The 27,386-nt window shown below is 35.3% G+C and overlaps 1 pseudogene; it reads right to left on the reverse strand.

The window, feature by feature from the left end:
- Positions 1 to 17,893: 17,893 nt before the first annotated feature.
- Positions 17,894 to 18,201, reverse strand: LOC150056090 (large ribosomal subunit protein eL42-like; annotated as a pseudogene).
- Positions 18,202 to 27,386: the final 9,185 nt, after the last annotated feature.

A 27,386-nucleotide genomic window follows, 5' to 3' on the forward strand; every position in this document is an offset into this window, starting at 1 on the left:
ATATGCCTGCCATAACCAATCAGGTGAAACATCATTGCAAGGCAGTCAGTTCAAAGTGGGACTTTAAAAATTAATGAGCATAGGGAGTAAAACAAGCACACTTCAACCTTTTCTGTCTTTGAAGGATCTAAAGAGGACAGATAGGAAAACTAAGGTTTCTTCAAAGATGGCTATTTAAATTTCAAATGGACTGTTTTACATTGCTAGATTTTAGATAAAATTAAGTAACATGAACTCACCTATCAATGACTTTAAAAATGAAAATTATTGCTTTTATAATACTTTTGTCTCAGTTCTTTCTAACTGGGGATAATTTACAGTCATTTAATCACACTTGACATGACCAAATTCTCCCAAATTATAACCCCTCAAAAGATTTTATATTATTAGAGACATGAAAAGTCATCTTACTTTCCTTTCTATGAAACACTTATACATTATCTGATGTCATACAAAGAATCTAAAGTGCACCCTACAGTTTAGATTTAAGGAATATTTTCTTCATTTCACCGACTTGTAGCTACAATTATGTATATTATTATGTTTTCTTTCCTTGATTTCTCCCATCTGACACTACTCTTCCAAATAGCTAACAATTATGTCAATTAAAAGAAGACAAAAGGAGCACATCATACCTCAGCATGATTCCTGTGAGATTTAAGAAATAAAGAACACTATTTTAAGATGGAATGCACAATAAAGTTTTATACAGATTTATTAAGTTTTCTGTATAAGACATTTCATTGTATGGGAATTATATATATATAATTTAAATCATTGTCTTTTTTTTAATTTAACTTATTTTCTTAAAAAGATGATCTAAAGACAAGGAATTTGGCCTAGTGATAGAGTGCTTGCTAGCATGCACAAGGACCTGGGTTCAATTTCTCAGTACCATATACACAGAAAAAAGCTGAAAGTCGTGCTCTGGCTCAAGTGGTTGAGCTCTAGCCTTGAGAAAGCCCAAGGACAGTGCCCAGGCCCTGGGTTCAAGGCCCATGACTGGCAAAAAATGATCTACACTTATATCCATTCTTTTGTAAATGAAGATTACAAAAATGATATTTAGTGGTACATAAAATAATTCCCTACAAAATATGCTAGAAAGATTTCTTCAAGCCCACCTTTTCCCACCAAAAATTGTAAAAAAAATATACACTCAGGCTGTTCAATAAGGCTAGGCAAAATAAAGGAATTTCTGAAAGAGACAAATACTAAATATTTTAAGATTTAAAAGCTACTGAACTTTGACATTTTACTAGAAATACAGCTGATAAATTTTTATATGAAAGTCGATGTCACTATGTTCTGGATCAGTCTCAAAAATCTATCAATCTTATTAACCATTTTTGAAAATTATCTTTTACCATTGTTGCTATTTCTCAATTATTTTTCTACTTATTTATGTATCTATTGCCCTTTTATCTATTATATGTGTTTTGAATTTAATTTGCTTTTCATTATTTTAATTTTTACTATTACTTTTACATTTTTCTGGTCCTGGAGCTATCCCTACACAATTTTGCTCAAAGCTGGCACTTTATCACTTTAGCCAGAGCGCCACTTCCAGTTTTTTTACTGCTTAATTGGAGATAAAACTCTTAAAGTGGCAAAGTCTGAAAGTGCCAGACATAGATTCACAGCAGGACTCTCAAATCTCAGCACCTTGAATAACTAGGATGACAGGAGTAAGCCATTGTCACCTAGCTTTATTTTATTTTACTATTTTTATTATCTTTAAGTAAGCACAAAGAGGTTTAAATTCTGCATATTATTTTTAAGTACAATGTATTTTTTATCAATATTACCCTTTCACTTTCTTCAGGTTTAAGGTGAAGATAGATTGGTCATTTCATATTCACTTATATTAAACTTATCTAGATATTTGTTGGTGAAAATCTATCTTCAAATGCAAATAAATGGGGTTACAGTTACATTCATCAGGTGGTGGGTACATCCTGAAAAATCTCATGTAAATTTTGTAAAACAATAGAATTCTTTATGAAACTTTTTTATGTGCATAAAACAATAACATTTCTTTTTACCCTGTTTATGTCTTTACTGTCTTACTGTTCTCATCCATCTTTTAAATAGTTTTCCTTATACTTTCATATATATGAACTTATTTTTTAATTTTTGGCCAGCCCCGAGCTTGAACTCAGGACGTGAGCACTGTCCTTGGATTTTTTCAAAGCTAGAGCTCTATCACTTGAGCCTCAGTACCACTTCTGTCTGTATATGGTATGAAGGAATCAAACCCTGGTCTTTGTGCATGCTAGGTAAGCACTCTACCTCTAGGCTAAATTCCCTGCTTCTCATATATTTTTAAATTTACATTCCATATATGGAAGAAAACTAGTATTTGTCCTCTTACAGACAGATGTGTGCCCTTAACATGATAATCTCCATCCACTTTCCAGCAAATGACTTGACTTTGTTTATACTTTGATCAAATATAAGACGTTGTAAATTTTATCTTGACAGGTAGTGGGAATTTAACAAATCTATATTACAGGTCTTGCTTAGCTTTATTATGTAACTAGGAAGCAGTGCTCAGTTAAAATTAATTGTTTCACAGAACCCAGGTGACACATCAATGTACTGTAGCTAAATCATCATGAATTTTTTCTTCCAGTCTGCTGACAGTAAAAGATATCATTCTCAATCCTGTGGGAATGCTAAGTGGTAGTGCTTATAAACCCTTTAGCTAGTTCTTTCCCTGGGGTCTAGTCATTTTTGTAATGTAAATGGAAATCAGTACTGAGTTTTCTACTCATGGAAAACCATTTGTAGATTTGGAGAATTCTCTTTCAGCATAATTCTTTGCTCTCCAGTATTTGGTCTGCCTTGTGAACTGCAGTCACCTTCTTCTCAACTCTCAGCTCTGTGTCCTCCATTCAGAAAGTCTATTCTCTTCCACTATGTACTTGGTTTCCAACCAAATATAGTAAAATGATCTCTAGCCAAGAATTGGTGATAATATTACCAGTTTTGAAGGGATTCTTTAGTACTAGATGAGTTAAAGAAGATTATTTTCATAATGAAATTCTAATAAAAAGTGGAATGGATATGCTTTTATCTGTGCAGAAACTTTTTACTTTTAGGTAGTCCCAATTTAGAGTCTTTCTCCAATCTGTTGTGACTCTGGGATTCTGTTCAGGAATCTTTTACCTGTGCCTATGAGTTGCAGTGTCTCTCCAACTCTATCATGTAGCAGTTTCACAGTTTCTGGTCTGACACTGAGATCTTTAATCAACTTTGAGTTAATGTTCATGCATGGTGAAAGGATGGGGTCAATTTTTAGTTTTCTGCATATGACTGCCCAGTTTTGCCAGCACCAATAATTGAATAGACTGTGTTTGTTCCACTATATATCTTTGGCTCCTTCGATAAAAAGTTTCTGCACAGATAAAAGCATAGCCACAAAAGTAGAGAGACAGACAGCCAATTGGGAAAAGATATTTACCAATACTACATCTGACAAATGACTAATATCCAGTACCTACAGGGAACTCAAGAAACTAGTCCCCCCCAAACCCAACAAACCATTCACTAAATGGGCAAGGGAACTAAAGAGAGACTTATCAAAAGAAGAGGTTAAAATGGTAGAAAAGCATATGAGAAAATGTTCACCATCCATGGTCATAAAGGAAATGCAAATAAAAACAACCCTAAGATACCACCTTACCCCAACAAGAATGGCCAAGATTTTGAACTCAGACAATGACAGTTGCTGGCAGAGTTGTAGAGAAAAAGGAACCCTACTACACTACTGGTGGGGATTGTAACCTAGTTCAGCCACTCTGAAAAGCAGTGTGGACATTTCTTAAAGAACTGAAAATTGACCTTCTCTGCGATCCCACCATACCACTTCTGGGAATCTATCTGGAACATCATAACCCAAGATATGATAAGGACAACTGCTCAGCTATGTTTGTCTCTGCACTCTTCACAATAGCCAGGTGATGGAAACAATCCAGATGCCCTACTGCAGATGAATGGATACAGAAAATGTGGTGTATATATATACAATGGAATTCTACATAGCCAACAGACAAGATAAAATAATGGCATTTGCAGGGAAGTGGATGAATCTAGAGTGAATCATGTTGAGTGAGACAAGTCAAGACCAAAGGAACAAAAGCTGCATGGTATCCTTAATATGTGGCTATTAGATCCAAACAGTTCAAGAGCAAGGACTCAATATTTACATACCCAATGATACGGATATAGTATGGGAAATATAAACACAACTACATAGACATAAAAACTTATGAGTCTATAGACATAATGTTTTATTACATTGATTAATACGTATCTATGATACACAATCCCTTAGCCTAATTTTGATTATGTTTTAAAAACTAAGTGCCTGTGATTGTATAGAGAGATTTCCTTCCTGAATACTTGTTTGTTAAACACATCATTTGAAATCTGATGTAAAAGTCAAAGTTAATAAATTCTTTAATAAAAAAGTGGAATGGAATAAATTATCCACCTTGTAGGCTCCCACATAAAGGGACAAATGATTGTTCACAAAGATGCTGAGGTAATCAAATCAGATAACATTGTGTCTTCAAGGAACAGAGTTAGACGGATTAGATATTCATCAGGAAACACTAAACTTCCAACTGTAACTCACCAAACATAAAATTAAAAAAATTATTTCAAAAAGGATCATAGCTCAAAATATAAAAGTTTAAAATCGAAAGAGCTTTAGGGAAGATAATACAAGTAATAGAATCCAGGATCAAATCAAAAGTTGTCTCATGTCTTAGGATTCACAAAGAATGAGCTAGTAAGTGAAAAACTGAAGCTTTATACAACATTAAAATTTAAAATTATCTATTCATAAAAGGACGCTCATTAAAGAAATGAAAAGTCAGCAACAGCATGAGGAAAAAGAGTACATGTAACTGGAAGAGTAGATGATCCAATAATATTCAAATATATCCTTCAAAAACAAATTGCACTCAATATTTATATATTTGCAAAGGTTATACACTATCATATAATCTCCTGAGATGGTGATATCTTTGTGGATAATTAGGTCAGGAAAGCAATCGCCTCATGGACAGGATTAATACCTCTTGTGGTGAGGGGTTCCCCTCTAGAACAGAATGACAGTGAAACATTGATCTCCAGAATTATGATAAATAAATGTCCATTATTTAAATTCCACTTACTGCATGGTACTTTATTACTGTAGCTCAAATTGAGTAACATATTTTTTTTGTCTTCTGGAGGTGGAAAATTACATAAACAACTTAGAAAATTGTAACTCAGACATTTAAGTTAATTTCATTCTTAGTTTGCCAAGAGAAATGAGAACATACGTCTATAGAAAACTTGTACATGAATGTAAATAGATTAGTCATAAATGAAAGCCTGGAGAATCTAGTAATGTAAAGTTTAACAAATTATAATTCATTTACACATTGTGCAATGATCCTATGAAATATTGGTAAATATTTTATAGAATAAAATATTGATACAATATCAACACTATACAGATTATAATAATCCAACACAAGAACATATACATATATTAATTAAGTTTCTAAAAAGTATGATGTAAATATGTGGTTTCTTTCAGTAAAGAAATAACTTCTGCAATGAAAGAACTTTTGTGGGATGTCAATATTCGGTATCCTGATCTGGTGATAGCTAAATATTCTCTAATATTAGTCATAATTTTCTCAATCTTTATACTCACATTTGAGTACAATATTTTATCTGAGCTATCAACTAATATAAAATGATTTGAGTGAATTTCCACTATAAATTTGAAGCTGCTTTCTACTTAACATACTAGTTATGTCCTTGCCATACAGAAACCATACAACAGACAAAGGCCTCATATCGAAAATACATCTACAGCTAAAAAAAATTTAATTTCTCCAAAAGAAATTCTCAAAGAAACAACCATCCCATTAAAGGAAGGGCCAAAGACTTAAGAGAGACTTCCCGGAAGAGGAAACAAGAATGGCCTATAAACACCTGAAGAAATGCTCTACATCTCTGGCCATAAAAGAAATGTAAATAAAAACAACGTTGAGATTCCACCTCACTCCAGTTAGAATGGCCATGATCAAGAAATCGAATAAGAACAGATGCAGGTGAGGATGTGGCCAGGAGGCATTGTTACTACACTGTTGGTGGGAGTGCAAACTCTTTCAACCACTATGGAAAGCAGTATAGCAGTTCCTCAAAAGACTAACCTTAGATCTCCCCTATGACCTTGCAATTCCACTCTTTGGCATTTACCCAAATGTCCAGAAACAAGGACATACTAAAGCCACTAGCACAATGATGATCATTGCAGCACTATTTACCATAGCAGAGATATGGGACCAACCTAGATGTTCCTCAGTAGGTGATTGGATCAACAAGATGTGGTATTTATACACAATGGAATCTTATTCTGCCATCAGAAAGAATGACATCAGCTCATTTGTAAGGAAATGGGGAGACTTGGAAAAAATCATATTAAGTAAAGTAAGCCAGATCCAAAGTAACATAGGCTCAATGGTTTCCCTCATTTGTAATAATTAGTACACATCTAGGACTCTCCTAGCAGAAGAGTACAATAGCGCAAAATATAGGTACAGAAGGTCTCATAGGATAAGACTAAATGAAAGGATCTCTAGAGTATGGCAACAAGAGCTTTATCTTATGTGATTGTTTTCTTTAATGTACTATTATTTCTCTTCTCTTCGGTTACACTTTGGTTCATCTCATATTGTTATAGTATCTGACTTTGTTACCTGGTATATTGTTTACAGTTTGTTTATTTGAAGTAGGAAAGGGAAGGGGGAAAATAAGAAGATTGGGAGAGGGTGCGGGGAAGGAAATGGGGACAAAAACATAAGAAGGGGTATCAATGTGTGAGAAGTAATTCACCTACTATCTGGTGAATATAACTGTAACCCCACTATACATTACAATCAAAATAAATTTAAAGGTGCCTTCAGTGGCCACTGTTAATAATAAAGTGGCTGGCTTTTTGAAACCAAGAGCAAACACAGTGGTAGAATGATTGACTAGCATTCAGAAGGGCCTAGTGCAGTATTGCAGAAGAGGAAAACCAAGGGGGTTTTCTAGTTTTAATTAACTTTAATATTTTATACATTTGAATTTGCTTGATGCTGGTAGCTCATGCCCCAAAATCCTATCTAATACTCTGGAGGGTGCAGCCTGAGAATTATGGTTAGAAACCAGCCTGCACAGGGAAATTCCATGAGATTCCTATCTCCAATTAATCACCAAAACACCACTGGTGAATGTGTGGTGCATGTGTTAGAGTGCCAACTTGAGCAGCAAAAGGTCAGGGACAGTCCCTAGCATTTGAGTTCAAGCACTGGGACCAGTATGAAAAAAATAAATAATACATAAATCAATCTAAATTCACCAATGCAGTATTCTTAATTTAATTTTGTAATATCCTAACTCACTAATAATGTGTATATATTCTTTCTTTTTTATATTTTTTATTGTAATTAATATAATGGTTACATGATATTTGCCATATAGAAGGTGCATTAATTCACATACATTGATACCCTTTCACATGTCTTGGTACCCTTTACCCTTCCCCCACAACCCCCCCTGTCTTGGTTTTCCCCCTTCCCTATCAAATTTCAAACAACCAAATACAAACAAATTCAATATATCAGATAACAAAGTGAGATACTGTAACAATATGAGATAACTAAGGGACAGCAAAGGAGATGAGAGATAACATAGTACCTTAAGAACAAAAATCATTCGTTATATGGCGTTTGTTTCAATATCCTGGAGGTCCTTTCAATTAGCTTCATACTATATAGCCTTATGTATCAAGGTTTTGCTCTATTGCAGATCTCTGCTAGGAGAGCCCAAGGTTTCTACTGATTATGACGAATGAGGGAAACCATTGAGCCTAAGTTCCTTTGAGTCTGGCTTACTTCACTTAATATGATCTTTTCTAAGTCTTTCCATTTCCTAACAAATGGGTCGATTTGAATCACCTATTGGTGATTCAACAATGTGTTGTTCAGTCTCCATGAGTTACACGGTTTTCGTTGGTGGAGATGTGTGTTCAGCTCCAATTTGATGCCTTTGTGGACTGAGAGCGTGCATGGAATAATTTCTGTGTTTCTGAATCTGTCCAGGTTTGTTTTATGGCCTAAGATGTGGTCTATTTTGGAAAATGTTCCATGTGCTGCTGAGAATAACGTATATTGTGTTGTTGCTGAGTGGAATATTCTGCAGATGTCTGTTAGATCTAGTTGGTCTATATAGTTGTTCAGTTCTAAGGTTTCTCTGTTGAGTTTTTGCCTTGTTGATATGTCCATAGGTGAGACTGGTGTGTTAAAATCACCAAGAATCACTGTGTTTCGATCTATGTATGGTTTCAGTGTAAGTAACATTTCCTTGATGAAGTTCGGAGCTCCGGGATTGGGTGTGTAAATATTTAGGATAGTTATGTCTTCCTGGAGGAAAGATCCCTTTACTAGTATGTAGTAACCTTCTTTGTCTTTTCTTACTAATTTTAGTTTGAAGTCTATTTTATCTGATATGAGGATGGCAACTCCAGCCTGTTTATGGGGGCTGTTAGCTTGATAGAGTTTATTCCAACCTCTCATTTTCAAAAGGTGTTTGTTTTTTTGGGTAAGATGTCTCTTGAAGGCAGCAGAACGATGGCTCTTGCTTTTTGATCCAACTAGACAGTCTATGCCATTTAATTGGAGAGTTAAGTCCATTGATATTGAGAGTTAGGATTAAGAGGTATTTATTAGTTCCTACCATTTTAAAAGCTTTTATTAGGGCCTGTGTCTGGACAGTTCTTGTGATCGTTAGATGGTATGCTGTTTAGGTGCCATTTCTTTCCCTATATTGCATTTATTTTGGTTTTCTATGTATATAACATCTTTGAGAATTCTCTGTAGTGTTGGATTTGTTGCAACATAATGTTGCAGCTTTTCCCTGGAATGGAATGTTTTTATTGTTCCCTCAATTATGAATGAGAGCTTAGCTGGGTACAGTATTCTTGGTTCGTAGTTATTTGACTTAAGGGATGACATATATGCTTCCAGTCACTTCTTGCTTGCATGGTCTCTGCTGAGAAATCTGGGGTTATTCTTATTGGTTTGTCTTTATAGGTTATTGACCCCTTTGCCCTGGCTGCCTTTAGGATCCTTTCTTTGGTTTCTTTTGATCCAGTTCGGATTTCGATGTGGCGGTGGGATGTTCTTTTCTGGTCAGGTCTGTTTGGGGTTCTAAAAGCTTCTTGTATCTGGATGGGCCTGCCCTTCTGGATATTTGGGAAATTCTCTGAAATGATTCCCTGAAGTATATATACCATTGACCTCTTTCTCCAGACCCTCCTCAATACCAGTTAGCCTTAAATTAGGCTTCTTAATTGTATCTTGGACCTCCTGGAGTGCTCTCTCATATTTCCTAGATTTGGATTGACTCATTTTCTGTTCTTTCTCTATAATAACTAAATTATCTTCAGCCCCGGAAATTCTCTCCTCTGCATTGTCTAACCTGCTATCAAAGCTATCTACTTTATTTTTATCTCCCTTGCTTCTAATTGCTCATTTTTGATGCCTTGCATCTCTTCTTTTAGATCATGTATGGATTTCTTTAGCTCCTTGATTTCCATTTGAGTGGTTAGCTCAGTAGCTTTATTTTCTTTGGACATTTGCTGGAGTTCGGTCACTTTTTTATTTGTGGATTCTATGAATTCATCCATCTTTCTTTGAAAAACCTTTATTATGGCCTCCTTTATGGCTTCTTCTTTTTCACTTATCACCTTGTTTATGGTTTCCTCTTGTTCAGCTATGGCTTCCTTCCTTATCTCTTTCTTTATATTTTCACATTTTTCATTAATGATGTTTATCAATTGCATTTGTATAGCACTTGGAAGACTCTCCTCTAGGTTTGCCAGTGACTGTTCCATTGTCTGTTTACATTGGGTAGGGCATGTTGTTTCTTGATTTGACATTTTTCTTGAGTTTCTTGTTCTGCCCATTTGAAAATGAGAGCAAGATTAATACTAAACACGATTATAGTTTTTCAGATATAACCAACCTAGACCTCTGTAGCTGGCAGACACTAGATGTTCACAAGTTTTGATTGGTGTTATCACTCTTTCTTTTTGTGCACTTACAGACCAGTCTAATACAACCACTGATAAGCGACTTATACCCAAAACAATAAGCCTCTCAATCCAATCCCTATTGTCTTTAAGTCCCTCTGAGCCTAGAGAATAATTAAACACCTAGATATACAGTATTGCTCAACAGCCATCAAGTGTAGATCCATGAATTATAAGTGTTGAAAGACGAACAGAGACCAGAGATAGAAAAATAGAAAGAGAGGTCAGGGGAGGTACAAGAGGATTAACGTAGAAGTGTAAGAATATTGTCATAATGAAGAAAAGGTATAGCATAAGGATAACTGACCTAAGTTAAGTAGGTAGCATATTTGAGTACAAAGTTTGGAAAGTATTAGAATAAAACCTATGTGTTGCTGCACGACTAGGTCTTAGCCCAACCAGTGGCCTCACACTGGACCATGGGATGGATCTGCGAGCTTCAGTCTGAGCACGCTGGGCAGTTTTCCTGTGCTGCTTCTAGGGGTGGCCCCCAGCGAAGGGTCTGAGGTTTGAGAGTTTCCAGGGGCTCTCAGCAGGACCAGCAGGAGACCCCTCTGTTCCCAGGAGCAGGGCCCAGCTGAGGACATGGGCTCCAAGGGCAGAGCCTCGCCTTTCTGATTCTCAGAAGGGGAGCTTGGCTGCTGGTCGGCCCTTCAGATCCCTGCTGTGTTTCCACTGCTTTGTCTGAGAGTCTGTGACTGTGGGGGGCCCCTCGGTGCTGTCTTGCTCAGGATTCCCAGCTGGAGGATGCCCCGCTCAAGAATTGAGGGGGGGGCAGATGCTGGCTCCTATTTTCTCACACACCCTACCCGCTGTTGTAAGGTGGGGTCCCAGCGCCCTCTACTCTCCAGATCCAGTGGCCTGGGAGAGGAGCCTGGTGGGCGGGTGGGAGCTGGGACAGCTCCGCCTCCCCTGGTGGGGTGCTGAGTCTTAGTGTCTGCCTGCCTGTCATTCTCCAGTCAGAGGGCTGGGAGTTGAGCCCGTTGGGCCGGTGGGAGTTGGGACAGCTCTGCTTCCCTTGGTGGGGTGCTGGGTCTTAGGTAGCCCGCCTGTCAATCTCCAGTCAATGGCCTGAGGGAGGAGGCTGTTGAGGGAAGGGACAGGATTCTAAATTCCCTGCCTCCCTGCTCCTGCCAGTCTTTCTCAGGCGGGGTGGAGGGGTCTGAGTTAAGTTCTATTGCTTGGCACCGCTCTGCTTTCCCTATGCATTTGGGGATGCGCTGTGTTACTCACACCTCTGCGTTCAGTCTGTGGGTGTTCCACAGTGTTGGGGAGTCTTTCACTCCCCTCGGGTCTCCTCCTCCACCTGTGTTCCATGTCTGGGTTCCACTGCTTGCTGTTCTGGTTCTGTGTCTGGGTTCCGCTGCTTCCTCGGCTTGCTGGCCCGGTCTTGTGCTGGTTTCTGCAGCAGTCCGGCTGCCCGGCCTGGCATCCTGAGGGGTGGGGGAAGTGTCCTCGCTTTCCGAATTCTTTGAGAAAGTTGAATGTAAGCTTTATCTGGATTTCTTTTCTGGTTTGAGTCCTTCTCCTTTGCTTTTTGAGTTTGTTGTTGTGGATTTCTTAAGGTAATTGGCTTGTGGGGCTCCCTGGTTCTCTCTTTTTATGAGAGAGAGCTAGGCAGCGGTCCTATTGTCTCGGCGCCATTTTCCTTCTCCTAATGTGTATATTTTCAATAAATAACAGTAGCAGGATATTTTCAAATCATCAGTGAGGTAAAATAAAGTTCAGTCCAAATAACACTGACACACCCAAAAATCAAACCATACAAACACATCATTTTCAAGAAATTTTGTTTGAAATCTATCGTTGACTACCTCACACCAATCTGTACTTCACTTAGATCAACTTTCTTTTGAATATATTGTTCAGAATAGCTTCTCTATTCCCATTTATTTCCCCTCTATTTCTTATCTATTTCTCAGATCTCTCTCATTCTATGTAAGGAACTACATGCTCCTATCATTGCTCAGGAAAGTACAGTCTTCTGAGGAGGCAGTTAAATTGTTTTGGTATTTTTCTACACATATGTCTTCTTGAATTAGTGTACTACACTGTGTATTTAGTGCTGATGAGAATGCAAAAGTGAAGTATTTTGTCTTTCAATGTGCAATTACAAACAAAATGTAGATGCCTACCTAAATTATTAGAGACTCTGGGATCATTGAGTAGCTGAGATACAGGAACACTGGGGCACAGCCTGTTTTTGGCTGCAACTTGCTCTTTGTATCTGCTGAATATTAATGGCTCACAAATAAAACTTGGCTATGTGCCTATAACTTTGATATCATGAAGCATCAGTTAGTATTGCTGTTGTTATACAATAGGTAGTTAAATTATATTTGTTGAGAATTGCAAAGTGCTTTTGTAGCAAGTATAAGAATTTGAGCATTGCAGCTATTTCCTCTAAGACATTCCAAAAGTTTTCCTGTATATAAAATACTGCTCATTGTTTATTAACACCAATAGCTTTAACTTAACACAGATAACAATCATTAGTTTATCACCTGTTTCTATGTGTGAAGCACTATCATTTGGTTGCTTATTTGTGATTTTGTACTCTAGCTCATAAAATGGTTATTAAACATACAGTTCTTAGAAAAAACAAAAATAACAAATTGTTACAGGGTTAAATGTTCAACATTCTTAGCCATAAAATAAATGCAAAGCAAAACTATACTATAATTCTATCTACTCTATCCAAATGACAAACATCAAGAAAATAATAATAAACACTGGCAAGAATAGGAGTGATAAAGGAACCCTTGAACCCTAGAACAAAGAATGTAAAATAGTTGAACTACAACAGAAATCTGTATAGAAATTTCTCAAAAAAAAAAAAAACTAGAAACAGGTGATTTACCCCACCATACCATTCTTGGCAAAAGAGTATATATCAATATATGGTCAATATATAGTCTTATTTAATACAGCTCTATTCATAACAGCCAAGTTATATAATCTTGCAAGGAGACCAAATACTGAAGACTGAATAAAGAAAACAAAACAAACACAAGCACACACAGTGAAGTAACAAAATGTGTGTGTGTGTGTGTGTGTGTGTGTGTGTGTGTGTGTGTGTGTGTGTGTGTTTATGCATAATAACTGCAGGGCTGTTTGGGAAATGAAGGGGAGGGAGAGGAGGGCAAAATAGTAGAGGACTTTTTATGTTCTGGAAAAGTTATTTTCAATGAAGGTCAGAGAAATCTTTTCAGGTAGTAGCTGCCTTTTTTAATGAAATGCCAGCAAAGTGTCATGTGCTATAGCATAATGATTATTTTGGGAAAGTCTTTGACACTTCTCTAGGCTGGTAATATCCTGGGCAGGAACCCTTGTAGTGACTGAAGATCAGATGTTCTTTGGGAATAAACTTATAAGAAAGACTGTTGCAGGGTATTTCCAGGGGGTGTTGACAACACCCTTTTATTTACTTGATATCTATATAGGTGTTGCTTTTTAATTTTTAATTTTTTTAATTTTGGCAGTGCCTGAGATTGAACAAAGTTCCTCTAGGTGCATTTCTACTGAGCTACACACTAGCCTGAGTTCTCCTTAAGAAATACTTCATAATCTGTACAAAAAGGTTTGATTCCCTTTTAAATAAATACATTTGATTTTAAAAAAGAATGGAAGCGAACAAATAATATTGAAATATCATGTGTATACATATAAAAATGCTATATTTGAAAGGAATTTACTGAAAGCTGCTCAGGGAGAGAACAACAGAGTAAATTATAATATGTACACTTGTGAAATTCTGTAGTGGAATCCCTTTGTAAAATTAACATACACTGAAAACGGAAGTAAATGACAGGAAAGTAAAGCCGATTCTGTTGGGAAGTGGATATGAGTGAAAAGAGGGAAAGCTGACAGAAAGGGTAAATTGGAATGGATATAGTTAAAGTATTTTATGTACATTATGAAAATAAAATAATAAAACTTCTGAAATGTTTTTTTCTCTTTACAAATAAAAGAAAACAGGAATCTGAGTGACAGAAGAGGTGAATTTGATCAGGGTACATTGTATGCATGGAAATATGTATGTATGGAAATATCACAATGAAAACCTTCTGAAACCTGATATATGCTAAAAAAATAGCCATTAAAATATTCGAGCCAATTAAGTATATGCACCAAATTTGTGGATCTGCTACTGTATTTATATATAAAAGTACACTCTATTTCCTTTAGTACAAAGAGCAGCAGTTGATAAAAATAATTGAATCATTCACTGTTTCACTCCATCCAAGCTTATTAATATTTTGTGCTCTGTTATTAATAATTAGTAACATAACTTCATTAGTAACTTCATTATGTAAGTATAAAAGATTCTCAGACTTATTGTACTCTCCTCATTTGGGAGAGTTCATAGGATTGACTCTTCTGTAAAGGGTTTGTGGTGTCAGCATTTCACTTATCTTTTTTCCAGTAGTACCCACCTCAGTGTCCACACAACAAGTTGACAAGAAATGAATTTAAAAAGAGAATATTCTTCATGGAAATAGAGTTAGGGCCATCCAAATGCTGTAGAAATTATAAAACTAAGTAGTAGATGGCAGTGATTAATACAGTAATTCCAAAAGCAATTTATAACCAGTCATGGTATCATACATATATGCCCTTGGGAGGTACAGGCAAGAAAAGCAAGATAAGACCAGCCTGAGCTATATTCTGAGATTCTGTTTCGAAGAAAGATATTCCTTTTTAATGATAAATTTCAGAGTTTCAATGTATGGTTTGAACTTAGTGAAATCTAGGCTTTGTTGTTTATTTGTCCGTTTCAATTTTGGCTTGTTTTGTCCTACTACAGCAGTGTAAAGTAATCTTTTGCTTGTATTACTAATTTACTTCAGTACTTTCAAATTGTAATACACATAATATTTGGGGTGATTCATATACATGACCCTTTAGTAATAATTTTTGAGGTGGTTATTAAATAATCCCTCTTAGAGGGTCACAAATTATACTTTATTATATTAAACGTTTAACAAATTTTCCAGAAATAAAAATTTTAACATAATGGTGTTGGCTCTATGCTTTTCATTGAAAAGTAAAATTTCCTTAACATGCATATATAACAAAAATTTATTTTTAATTATTATACTGCCCTCATGCTCAACTGTATTCTTTGAAATAAAGCAGACTCTGGACAAGTAGGAATTCCAAGTGCTGAACAGTCTTAGTTGCCATAAACTGAGTATGTGTCCTGGGCATGATTTCCTCACAAGAATTTTATAGATATTTCCAAATAATGTCATTTTATATAGTGTCATTGTATGGCAAAAAATATTAACAGTTTACATTTCTTAATAGTTCATGTCTGTTTCATACAAATATTAAAACTTTCCAATTGTCACATGGATGAAAATGATTTTGAATGTTAGAAATGCAATAAAAAAGGATTGTGGCAATCAAATATCACTTAGTCACAAACAGGAAACAATTCTGTTATTTATTTTAAAGTTTTGTATCACTATTTATCACTCAGTAATGCATATTCAGATATTTTCCTCAGTAAAGAACTTTTCAAATCAGACCTTTTTTAAAAATGTAGAAAAAGGAAAGAAGATATAAAGTGAATAGAATTCAGAGAGAGGAAAAGAGGAAAGAAAAAGAAAGAGAGCAAGAGCAGAAGGAAGGAGTGCAGAAAAGAGAGGGTTATTGGATAATATACTGAGATTCGTAATAATTCTAGAAAGATCCCTTCAGTTCTAGAAAACCTACACCCAGGAACAGACTGGTAACTAATTTAAAGATGTATAATGTAATTCTCAGCTCACTAATTCTTGTGGTAAAGGTCTAATTCACATTAATTTCAGCTCTTATTCACCTGGTCATCTTGTAGTTTTGAACCTTCTTTCATCTCTCATGTTATCATACTGCTCCACTCCAACAACGTGTCATTTAGGCTGACTATTAACAAAGATTTCCACTGAATTGTACAAATAAACTTTATCATCAATCTAAACAATAAACATGAGCTCTTCTTTTAAATACAAAATATTTGTGCCTCAGAAATCATTACAGATGTTGGCATAGAGTCTAATTCACACTCACTACAAACAATTGCAAACTTAAACATTCATATCTAATTACAAAACTAGTACCCAATTTTCATCCCTCTGTGCCTCCTCCTCATTTGCTATCTAACTTAGCATTATTATTCTGATATTCAGATTCTAAGCCTACTAGGGTGAATTCCTTTACACCATGACTTTATGTGTTTGCACTTCCCTCTAATAACTTCTTGAATGTTTGCCACATTTTTGTATATATGCTGCCAGTAACATCCAAAGCAAGTCCTGGCTTATCTCAAAAGAAATGGAATCTAGGGTTAGGCTGACCATTTCAGTCACCATTCCAGTGAAAAGCAAACACAGGCTATTCTCTGGAATTCTGATTAACCCTGGTTTTGAGCTACAGAAGCACAGCACCCATCACCAGCTGAATGCAGAAGTATAAGCAATCAATACTTATTGTTCTTTGCTGATGAGGTTTTTGTAGCACTTTGTTCCTCAGCATAATTTTGGCAGTCGCTTACTCACACAGGTGCAGACATTGAGGTGTATTTTTTAAATTCTTTTTGGCATAGATAGAACACATGAAAGCCTTTCTGATAGAAAAACAAACACACTTCCACACTTTAATGGTATGCATTCATTTAAAAGGTAGATTTAACTTGATGTTTATCAACTAATGTACATTTATAGTCATTACCTGAAATGTCAATATTGTAATGAATGTGGTTGGAAACCTTGCAAGTATTTTAGATGAAGATTTGCGAAAAGTCAATGGTGATCCAGCAAAGGAAAAAGACTTGGAGGTAGCCACGGTGTGTGTAATTTTCTAGAAATAAATGTGTGGAAAAGGTTGTGTGAGTGTGGGCTTCACTGTTCCTCCTGAGAGTAGAAGAAGGAAAACCTTGAGAACATAGTAGAAAGTTTTCTGTTATCAGATAGATTATGACCTGAAACATACGGATTACTGCTGGTTCTCAAAAAAATCTACAACTCAACACACTGAAATAAATAAACGTATATTTACATATAAACCCAGACACACTGGGGTGTGATAAATTATATAGGACTCTAGATATTCACATACTGAAGTCAAAGGAGGATATGAAAAGGAGTAGTTGACAGAAACTCAATAGGTATGTGCAGATGATCACGTAAAACAACATTCTATGAAATGAACTCCAATAAAGGAAATGAGACATTTTTTACTTGTCATTGTTTTCCTTTTTTTGTTTGTTTGTATTTGGGAGAGCAAAGGAGAGCACAGAAATGGTGGGACTCGGGTGAACACATAGAACAGTGATACTCCTTAGACACTCTGTGGAGAATGAACCACACATGTGGTGAGTGGGGATGGAAGGGGAAAATAAGCAGACAGAGTGATGAAATATGAGACATGGCTCAAAGTTGATGACAGTAATTATTCATTACCAAATTCATGTAACTGCAAACTCTTCTGTAACAATAAAAATAAATAAATAAAATATCAGACGGTACCTGCTCCCCGCAAAATTGAAAGAGCAAGAACTTTTGCATTACAAAGTTTGAAAGCTATGAAATCACTGAAATCATTTTAAAGTTGTGATTTTCAAAACTTAAAATTCCAGGAAGATATGCACTCACTTTTTTTAAAAATTTGACCTCAAGATTTAATTGTCTTCTTGACAAAAGATGGAACTTATTAGACATCACAGTCGTACTGTCTTCATAATAAAAGTTGCAACTTAGAACTGGATCACCTGCCCTTTCTCTTTTTATCTCCACCCAGTTCAAAATGTTTGCATCTCTTAATAGCTAGCATTCTCTTAGATCTGCAATTGGGCTCAGCACATTCAAGTCTCAGTACAATCTTTTTGTGGTCTTAGTTTTTTCTGGAAAATTGGCTTAGTCTGACCACCAAAGCTACTCTGTTTTCTGTCATAATGACGTTTTCCCTGGGCATAAAGAGAATCCTTGCCCTTCTTGTACTGTGCTAACTTTGTGAGGCGGATGCTTGCCACACTTCTTACAGAAAGTCCGGTGGGTTTGGGGAATGTTAACCATGTTGACATGAAGCCTGCAGCAGCGCCAAAAGATATGTACTCACTTTTACAAGAAAAGATTTACGACAGCTGTATACATTAAATATATTGACCACTGAAATAAAAAATAGTAAAAATGCGACTTTTTATTTGTGCAATATTTTTAGAGACAATGCCATTAAATTGAAGTAAATTGTTACCATCACTCCAAATATCTGCTTCCAATATATTTTCCTGTGAATTTTAGTGCCTCATATCTTTTCTATCTGAAATATGAAGTGAAAGAAATAAAATTATCAAGTTTAAACCAAAATGATGAATGGGAAAGAAATTAAATGAAATAGAAACTGTAATTGTGGATTAATAAATGTGCTAAAAAATTAAAGAGTTCTATGTCTTCCCATAATTGTAAGAAGACTTAATCACAATAGCTTACAATAACTTGGTGAGTTATGATATCATGAAAGAGTAAGTACTAATATAGAGAAACTGAAAGGAAATGTCAAGGATGTCTGCTACATCTTTGTCTCTGATCATCTGCATTTTGGCTTAATTTCAAAATGAGAAGGTGGAAATTACTACAAAAGTAAAAATATTCCCCATGTCCTACAGAAATGGAGAATTATTTTTCTCTCTCAGTCTTCTTCTCTTCCACTTCCTTTGGTGTAGATAAAGGCTAGTGGTTAAGGGAGTGGAAACCAATCATATTTCTTTTTGTTTCTAAGTGAAAACGTATAAAGACACTTTTGCTTTATGAACAAACTCAAGTGACATTTATCCATTGTTTGAGATTGCACAGAAAGATATTATGTAAAGCAGAAATTGTGTAAAGGATCAAGGAGAAATAGAAATTCTAGTATGGCTCATAAGATGACAGCCAAAAATTCACTTTATATTCTGTCTTTACAAAAAAGTAACTATTTTATGTATCTATAAAAATGCGAGATGTGAAACCAATTTTGAGTTCTATTTTTTCAAAATTCTTACAAAATTAGAAGGACAAGAAAAATCTTACTGCTAGTAGTTGCATAAAAGAAAAATAAACAGGAAACAACATATTGCTCTATTCCTGTGAGCATCCTTCCTAAATTACATGATTAATATGTAGTAATGTGATTACATGAATAACACGTTACAAGATGTACATAATTGTTAAAATTTTAATTTTTATATTTGTGCTTCATTAAATAAAGGAAAATCCCATGTATTAAATTTCTAATTTCAAAGGAAAATAATCACTTCTATATTATGGAAGTATTGGGCAGCGACAGCTACAGAGAAGAAAGTAATTAATGAATTGGTAATAATTTGAACATTATGTTAGAACTGACCACATTTCAGGTTGACATTTTCACAGGTTTGAGAATTTATGTCATATGTGATAAATGGATGGGTAAAAAAGTTAAGTGCTGAGATATCCTACAAAGTCTATAAAATAAGGTGACTATTACTGGAAACACTTCTCACATGAAAAATATTGACTTGCAGAACAAAGAAAAAAACCCAGTATCGCTTCAGAACAAGAAAAACAATAGATTCATCCCCAGTTATTTCTGTATCTGACTTTGATACCTGGAGTATTATAAATATGTTTAATTGTTTGTTTGAATTAGGGGAGGAAAGGGAAAACAAGATGACAAAGGACAAAGGGTGAACCAGTGTAACAGTGATATTCCAAGACAATATGTTGAAAATAAATTTTACAGCTTGGGAGTGTGGAGGGAAAGCTGGAGAAAAACATAGGCAGGGGTTACAATATTCAAGAAGAAATATACTCACTACCTGATGAATGTAACTGTAACCCCTCTATACATCACCCTGATAATAAAATAAAATTTAAAATAATAATAATAATATATTTCATGCTTTCAAATTCTTTGTTTACTCAGTTTCTAGTATGATACCTAGGTACATTCTACTTTCATTTAAATATGAGTAACTATGCTTTGCTATGTACAACACTTCAAGATTTCCTAATAGACAGCCACAGGGTGTGATTCCCGGAGGGTTTAAATGATAGAAAAACAAATTAAGAATAGTGTGCTAGAGAATCATAGCTAAATTGGACCACACTTATTAAATATATGCCTCCATAATTTTCCTACTTAATTACATTAAAAATAAAGTCATGTTTAGGCTATAAAATTATGAAGAATAATAGAGACAAAATTCAAAGTATAAAATATCAAATATGTAAGTTGAACAAATGGATAGCTCTAATGTGCACAACAATAGTAATAGTGTGCATATGCTGAAATGTTGCTATATGAGATTATATCTGCATTTTCCCCAGGAGGGGAAAAGGGTAACTGTGAAAGGATGGGTGTGGCTATTTGTTCCACTCTATTATCCATTTTACTATATACAGATGGTATAACACCATGCTGTGTGCCTTTAAGATGCACAATAAAATTTATTTGAAAATAATTTTTATGTGAGAGGACAGGAAGTGGATACAGAACATTATGCAATGGTTTGTGCTTAAATTGCTTAGGGACACATTTAAAAAAGTTTCTAAGTTTGTTTCCATTGTATGAGACTGAAAGAGAAAAAATAACTATAATTCTAAATACAAAATGACTATTTATCCCAAAGAGAAATTTAAAATGAGTAAGAACTTAAAAAATATATGTAGTAGTGCTACTTAGAGCCCTCTAGGCAACACTGAAAAGCATACAAGTAATCAGGGACCACTAAAAAAGACCAGTGCAAAAAGACAGTACAAAAGCTGTAATTATCAAGATGGCCCAAATCGAACGTTTTCTTTGCCAATAAAACAGCAAAAATATTAAAGAGAAGAATATTGATTTATTAATTTGTTATACTTCTATGAATAACAAGAACCAAAATTTGGGGGCCGGGATTTTGGCCTAGTGGTTGAGTGTTTGCCTAGCACCCACGAAGACCTTGGTTTGCTTCCTCAGTACCACATACATAGAAAAAACCAGAAATGGTGCTATGGCTCAAGTGGTAGAGGTCAAGCATTGAGAAAGCCCTAAGTTCAAGCCCCAGGACTAGCAAAAAAAAAAAAAAAGCAGCAGAATTTTTGGATAGCTTTTCACAAGCTGAAAAAATCTGACTCTAGTATAAAGCAGAGAGAAACAAGATGTTTGTTCACTGAGGTGAGTGGCAGATAACATGATTTGTTGGATTTCTGGGCTTAGATATTGTATATTCCCTGTCACCATTATGGATAATACCAAGCAAACATCCATGCCTAAACTAAAAGATTTTTCTTTCCTTTAGAACTCTGAGAATCTATCACTCGCACATGATTTTGGAAATTATATGTAAATATGCTATAATCATCAAAAGGGGGTATTTCCAAACTTTCAGGTTGGTACATAACTATTTTTTTAATCAAGAACCTATTCAAATAAAATATTCTTCCTGATTCTTTCTTTTTCCAGTCCTGGGGCTTGAACTCAGGGTCTGAGCACTGTCATTGGGCTTTCTCAAGAATAGAGCTCTTCCACTTGAGCCACAGCACCACTTCTGGCTTTATCTATGTATGTGGTACCGAGGAATTGAACCTGGGCCTTCATACATGTTAGGCAAGCACTCTACCACTAGGCCAAACTCCCAGCCCCTAATATAGTTCTTTGGACCTAGATCACTGAGTAATGGCAAATCAAATACAGTTTTATTATTAACAACTACTTTTTATAAAAATGACTATCTATGAAGCATCAGTATGTATACAAATTATATTATGGTGAATCTGAAATTACATATTCCTACTAAAGCACAGTGGCATGTATGCTGATTCATATTCTTCTTATAGCCTATAATTGACGAATTCAGAGAAGCTATTCATTGTCAATGAAAGAGAAAAAATAGTTACTCAACGTTCAAATTCTTTTCACTGCATGTTGAACGAGTCGTGGGATGATATTATTATTAGGTCATAGTGGTTAGATTTGCTCTTGTATTTACAGTCATAAGAACAGTCTCCTCAAATCCAAGATAATGATTGGACTGCAAAAATGATTTCTGAAATAATAATATTTCCCCATAGTTTATATCATTTTATCAAATCCTTAGACCATGAGCACCTACATTCTGCAGGGGATTAAAAAAACATATTCTCTACAGGGTTCTAGGACTCTAAACTATCCCTTCCCCACCTCTAAGGACTGGCATATCAAAACTGCTTTAACCTATATTCTAAAGCAGAATACTATTTGGATTTTTCAGACACTTAAATACTGCCAGATGTTATTTATGCTTTTCTGTATTTACACTTTTCCCTGAACAGAGTAGCTGTTCTATTTAAATTAGAACCCTCTGCAAACTTTCCATTTCTGTTCTATAGATAACTCTGGCAGGCACTATCAGTAGAGCCACACCTGGCTAATTATTGCAAACTCACAGAATCTCAGCACTCATAATTTCAATTCACATGTTCATGCTTTTCAAAGGCACACCATTTGACAGCCTGCCATCATCAGCTCTTGTTCAATTAATCCCATTCTCCTTACTCCATAAGAGTTCCTTTGTACCATTCAGGGTTACCAGAGATATAACTGAAAACTACAAATGCAAAAAGCTAGACCTTCTATTTTAAAGTTTGTCAGCAATTTGGAGGATCTTGAATTTACACATTAATTACATGTATTTTATTTGTGTTGCTCATAGTTTACCTGTAATGTGGATGAAGTTTAAAATTAAGTCCTGAAGTCAGGCACCTGTAGGTCACAACTGTAATCCCAGCTACACAGGAGGCTGAGATCCCTTAAGTGGATCTGTGGCTCAAAGAGGTAGAGTGGTAGGCTTAAGAAGAAAAGCTCAAAGGCAGTATCCAGTCCCTGAGTTCAAGCACCACAAATAACAAAATAAAAAATAGAAAAATTAGTCATACAAATCAGTGCAAACACTGATCACAGTGCTTGGCATATAGTATTTTTATCAATGTGCAAGTGTTGATTTACGACAAATAAATTAATGAGTACATAAGCAAATGGTGTGTCAAATAAGTACACAAAATTCAAATATTAGAGCCAGCTAGCTTGTTTGTTAATCTTCACTATTTCAACATTTCCCCTTTATATAATCTGAGCAACTCTTCATAGCTACATAAAAAACTGATTCTGTTTTTATTCATGATGTCTTTTTATTTCCAAGAAATATCAAAAACTGTAATGTCACATTTTTTTGAATGTCATAAACAGATTTCACTCTGTATTCAACATAGAAATCATACTGTTGCCTCCAGTTCTATATATTGACATTGCATAACTTAAGAATGATAAAAAACATAGCATATTAAAAGACTATCTCTTGACTTCTAATAATTAATATCATTTTCAGATACATGCACTATATGCCTATTTTGTGTAGACAGGATTCCAGGAGAGGTGTCTCATGTTCTCTTTAGAAGAGCTGGTCTTGAAACGTCTGAAAAAAGGGAATTAAGTCTCCTTTAGACTCCTAATAATTATGTAGTTAGATCTTCCAATATTTGTCACATTAAAGAGTAAAGCCATTCATGCCTTAAAACTCATTAATTCATTTTACATAAGAATCACATCATAGAAGTTTTCATCATATCAATAAATTAAAATAATATTTTGAACTAAGAAAATCACAGGTGTTCGTGTCAATTTTTACCAACGTCCTTGGTTACTAGTTAAACAGAAGACAAGTTTAGTTTTGTCTACATTTGTGTACATGTCACAGAGCTACTGGGAATTCTATTGTGTATTTTGAGAAAAATTGAGTAGGCAAAGTAAATTCCATGTCTGCGTTAATGTGAAAATTATTTTCTCCTTTCTTTTTTAAAATATTAAAATAGTTCATTAGAAGATGGGCATTGTACAAGAGAAGTCCTATTGTGACATTTCCATGCATGCAGTGTACCTCAAGCAACCTTACACTCTCTCTCAATCCTTGTTCTCTTCTTCATCTTCTTCTTAAAACAATTTCAACCAATGTCATTTTGTATGCGTACATAAAGTACTTGAACAATATTTACCTTCTCTGTTTGTCCTCCTCCCTCCCATCAATGCCCACCACACCCCAGAGCCTGTTGCACATTCCTGTCATTCATTTTTAGTCTATACGAATTGCATCACAGGGCTTCACCATGTTATTTCCTGTGCATATATCATTGTTTTATCAGTTACCCTCTCCATAGCTTTCTTTCTCCATCTTCCACTGATGAACTATTGTGAGAATTTTTCAGTGGGATTCCTAGCAGTCGTCTTTATGCACAGACAATCATACCAAAATGTTGATCACTCTCCATTATTGTCTTTCCCTCACCCCATCCTCTCAGTCTTGTAGTTAGAATTATGTGTGCATGTGTTTGGGGAGGATGGGTGCATACATGAGTGCACAGTTCACAATCATGATATTGTGGAAGCAACGACGGTACCCATCATGTAACATAAAGAAAATGAAACTGTTATTTGCAAAAACATGGATAAGAATAAAATGGACTTCACAGGCCCTGCATGAAAACCTCTCTCAGATCTACAAGATTCCCATACTACAGGTGGAGAAATGTTTCTCTAAAACAGTCTTTTAAGTAGCTGCTATTACAATGGTTTACAATGGGAAAAATTTACCTAAATAAGATTAAAAGACTGGATTGGGTGAATCGAGAAAGAAAGTAGTGAGCATTGAATTACCCTGGAATCTGTTGATTAAATCCAAGGTATCACACAAAGACGTGTAAGAACATTCTCATTTGTGAGAGCGGATCTATTGACCCAAGAGAATTTTGACAGATAAGTCTCGATAAATTTGGTAATAATCAAATGATATGAGCTCCAGACAGTTAAACAAGTTCTGTGTCATTCCTCCAAGACGAGGAAGGAGAAATTGGCAAGAGGAAAGCTCTGATGTGATGGTAATGACAAATGCTACAAGAAACAGAAACAGAGAAACCATGGAAGAGAAATCCTTCTTCTGAGGAAACTTGAGAGAACTCTTTTACCTGAATTTAGAAATCCAGAATAGTAGGTGAAGCTACTTTGATGTGAGAGGTGGCTCGACATGGAGTCATCACTGAAGGAGAGACCTTGAGGCGATGCTAGATTTAGTAGTGTGCAAATCTGAGGAGCATAAGTGTCATTTCACATGCACTAAATTAATAATATTTTATGCTAACTAATGTTTAATATCAATCTGTGGTGAGAGAACTTGCCTCTGAACTGTATTTAATTATTCTCAGAAGACTGTAAAGGACAGGAGTCTGCCAACTCAGCAATATTCCTAGAAACTAATTACCCAATGAAAAAAAAATAAATTCCAAGAATGTAATGACACGGATAGATATTTTATTGCTGTGTGCACCAAAGTTTCCTTCTAAGTTCTGAAACTGGGCTATTCAACATTATGAGATGACTCTTTTAAAATGCTATGTTTTCCTTTGTGGTATCTAAAAACACATAACCATTTTATGAGTATTTGATAACAATTTGACATAATGAACATGGATCCTGAGCTAGATATTTTACTTCATCCTTTCCAGGGATTATTTCATTCAGTCATTGCAGTACATTAATGTAGACTGCACACTTGTCATTATTTTTGTCATTACTGTTTCAGCACTGGGGCTTGAACTGGGGGTATAGGTCCTATTCCTGAGCAGTTTTTGTTCAAGGCTAGCACTCTACAATTTGAGTCACAGCTCCCTTCCAGGTCTCTAAGACTTGCTTCTTTTCCTCCTATTCTTTTTTTCTTTTTTTCAAATATTTAGTATTCTAAAAGATCAAACAGATGGATCCCTTCTAAAAATGATGATTACATTAGACTGCAGTGATAGTGATGATTGTGATAACAAAGTCAACAGGCCACAGTTCTGCTGACACTTCTGCAGTGTGTGAAGAGCATGCCAGATACGTGCTGTACTTTCTTAAGAGCCTGCATATAGCCAATCATTTAACTCTCATAGTAACACTATGGGATAAAAACTATGATGACATTTAAGAAAACTAAGCTTAATTTATCTAGGCTTCTCTACTGTACGTGGCAACATTGGAGTTGGAATTCAAAAGGCTAACTTTAAAATGTATACTTCTAAAAATATGCAATGTTGATTAAATAAAATTTTTACTTATTTAGTAGGCTCTTTATTAGGTTGCTATTGAATAGACTACATTTTGTAAATTTTGCTATTTTTGTTTTTAAAAGGATGGTAAACAGTCATTGTGACTGATGTTCTTCTATAAAATTGCTTAAAGACTGTTACATAAAAAATTAGGGGAGGCTGGGAGCGGTGGCTCATGCCTGTAATCCTAGCTGAGATCTGAGAATTGTGGTTCAAAGCCAGCCCAGGCACTGAAGTCACTGAGACTCTTGTCTCCCATTAACCACTAGGAACTGGAATTGGCACTGTGACTCAAGGGTAGGTCATTAGCTTTACGCTAAAGAGCTCAGGGACAGCTCCCAGGCCAGAGTTCAACCCCCACCACTGGTGGGGGCGGGAGGGGGAAACTTAGGGGAAACTTGGAGGAAAACAAAGGCTATCTATAGCAGAGCCTGGAAAGAGAAATTAAGATGCCTGATTTATTCTGCTTTTGCCACGTCCTTCCTGCTACAATTTCATAAAAGTTCCACCAGATGGTGCAATAAAAAGTACCTTAATTAATTTTTTGCGCTCTTTGACTACAGTAGAAGTTAAAAATCCAAACATACATTTAAAAACAATCTAGCACTGACTGATCAGTTTTTATTTCTTTTTTGTTTACTTACTTGAACCTGTTCTGAGTTGTATTTGTATATTTGTTGTCCTTTTTGTCTAGACTGAAATATCCATAAGTGTGCATGCATTACAGCTAAGGTAACAAAGAAAATATGAGTTTAAATTTTGAAAAGGGATTTTTATTTTAATTTATAGATAAATATATGCTATTATACACATAAAATCACAGCCATGTTTACAAGATAGGGATAAGGCTATTTTCCTGAAGGATTTGTAAAATATTTTTCTGTTAATAACAGCCTGATTAAATCTAATTGAGTATTTGAATGTGACACTTCTGACACAACCATGGTTATAAATTTAATTTGTCCTGTTATAGCTGATTGTAAAGAAGACAAATAAGTACATTTCCATAAAAAAGCAAAGTAACTCAAGAGTAGGTTATCTTGGCTTCATCTAGAAAAAGTGAAGACTGAGAGACTGCAGACTTTCTTGCCTTTTTTCCATAGCATGTGATTTTATTTGATTTTGTGAAGAAGATATTTTATAAAGAATTT

This window comes from Megascapheus bottae, chromosome 12, assembly GCF_031878675.1.
Source record: "Megascapheus bottae isolate mThoBot1 chromosome 12, mThoBot2.hap1, whole genome shotgun sequence".
NCBI classification, from domain to species: domain Eukaryota; kingdom Metazoa; phylum Chordata; class Mammalia; order Rodentia; family Geomyidae; genus Megascapheus; species Megascapheus bottae.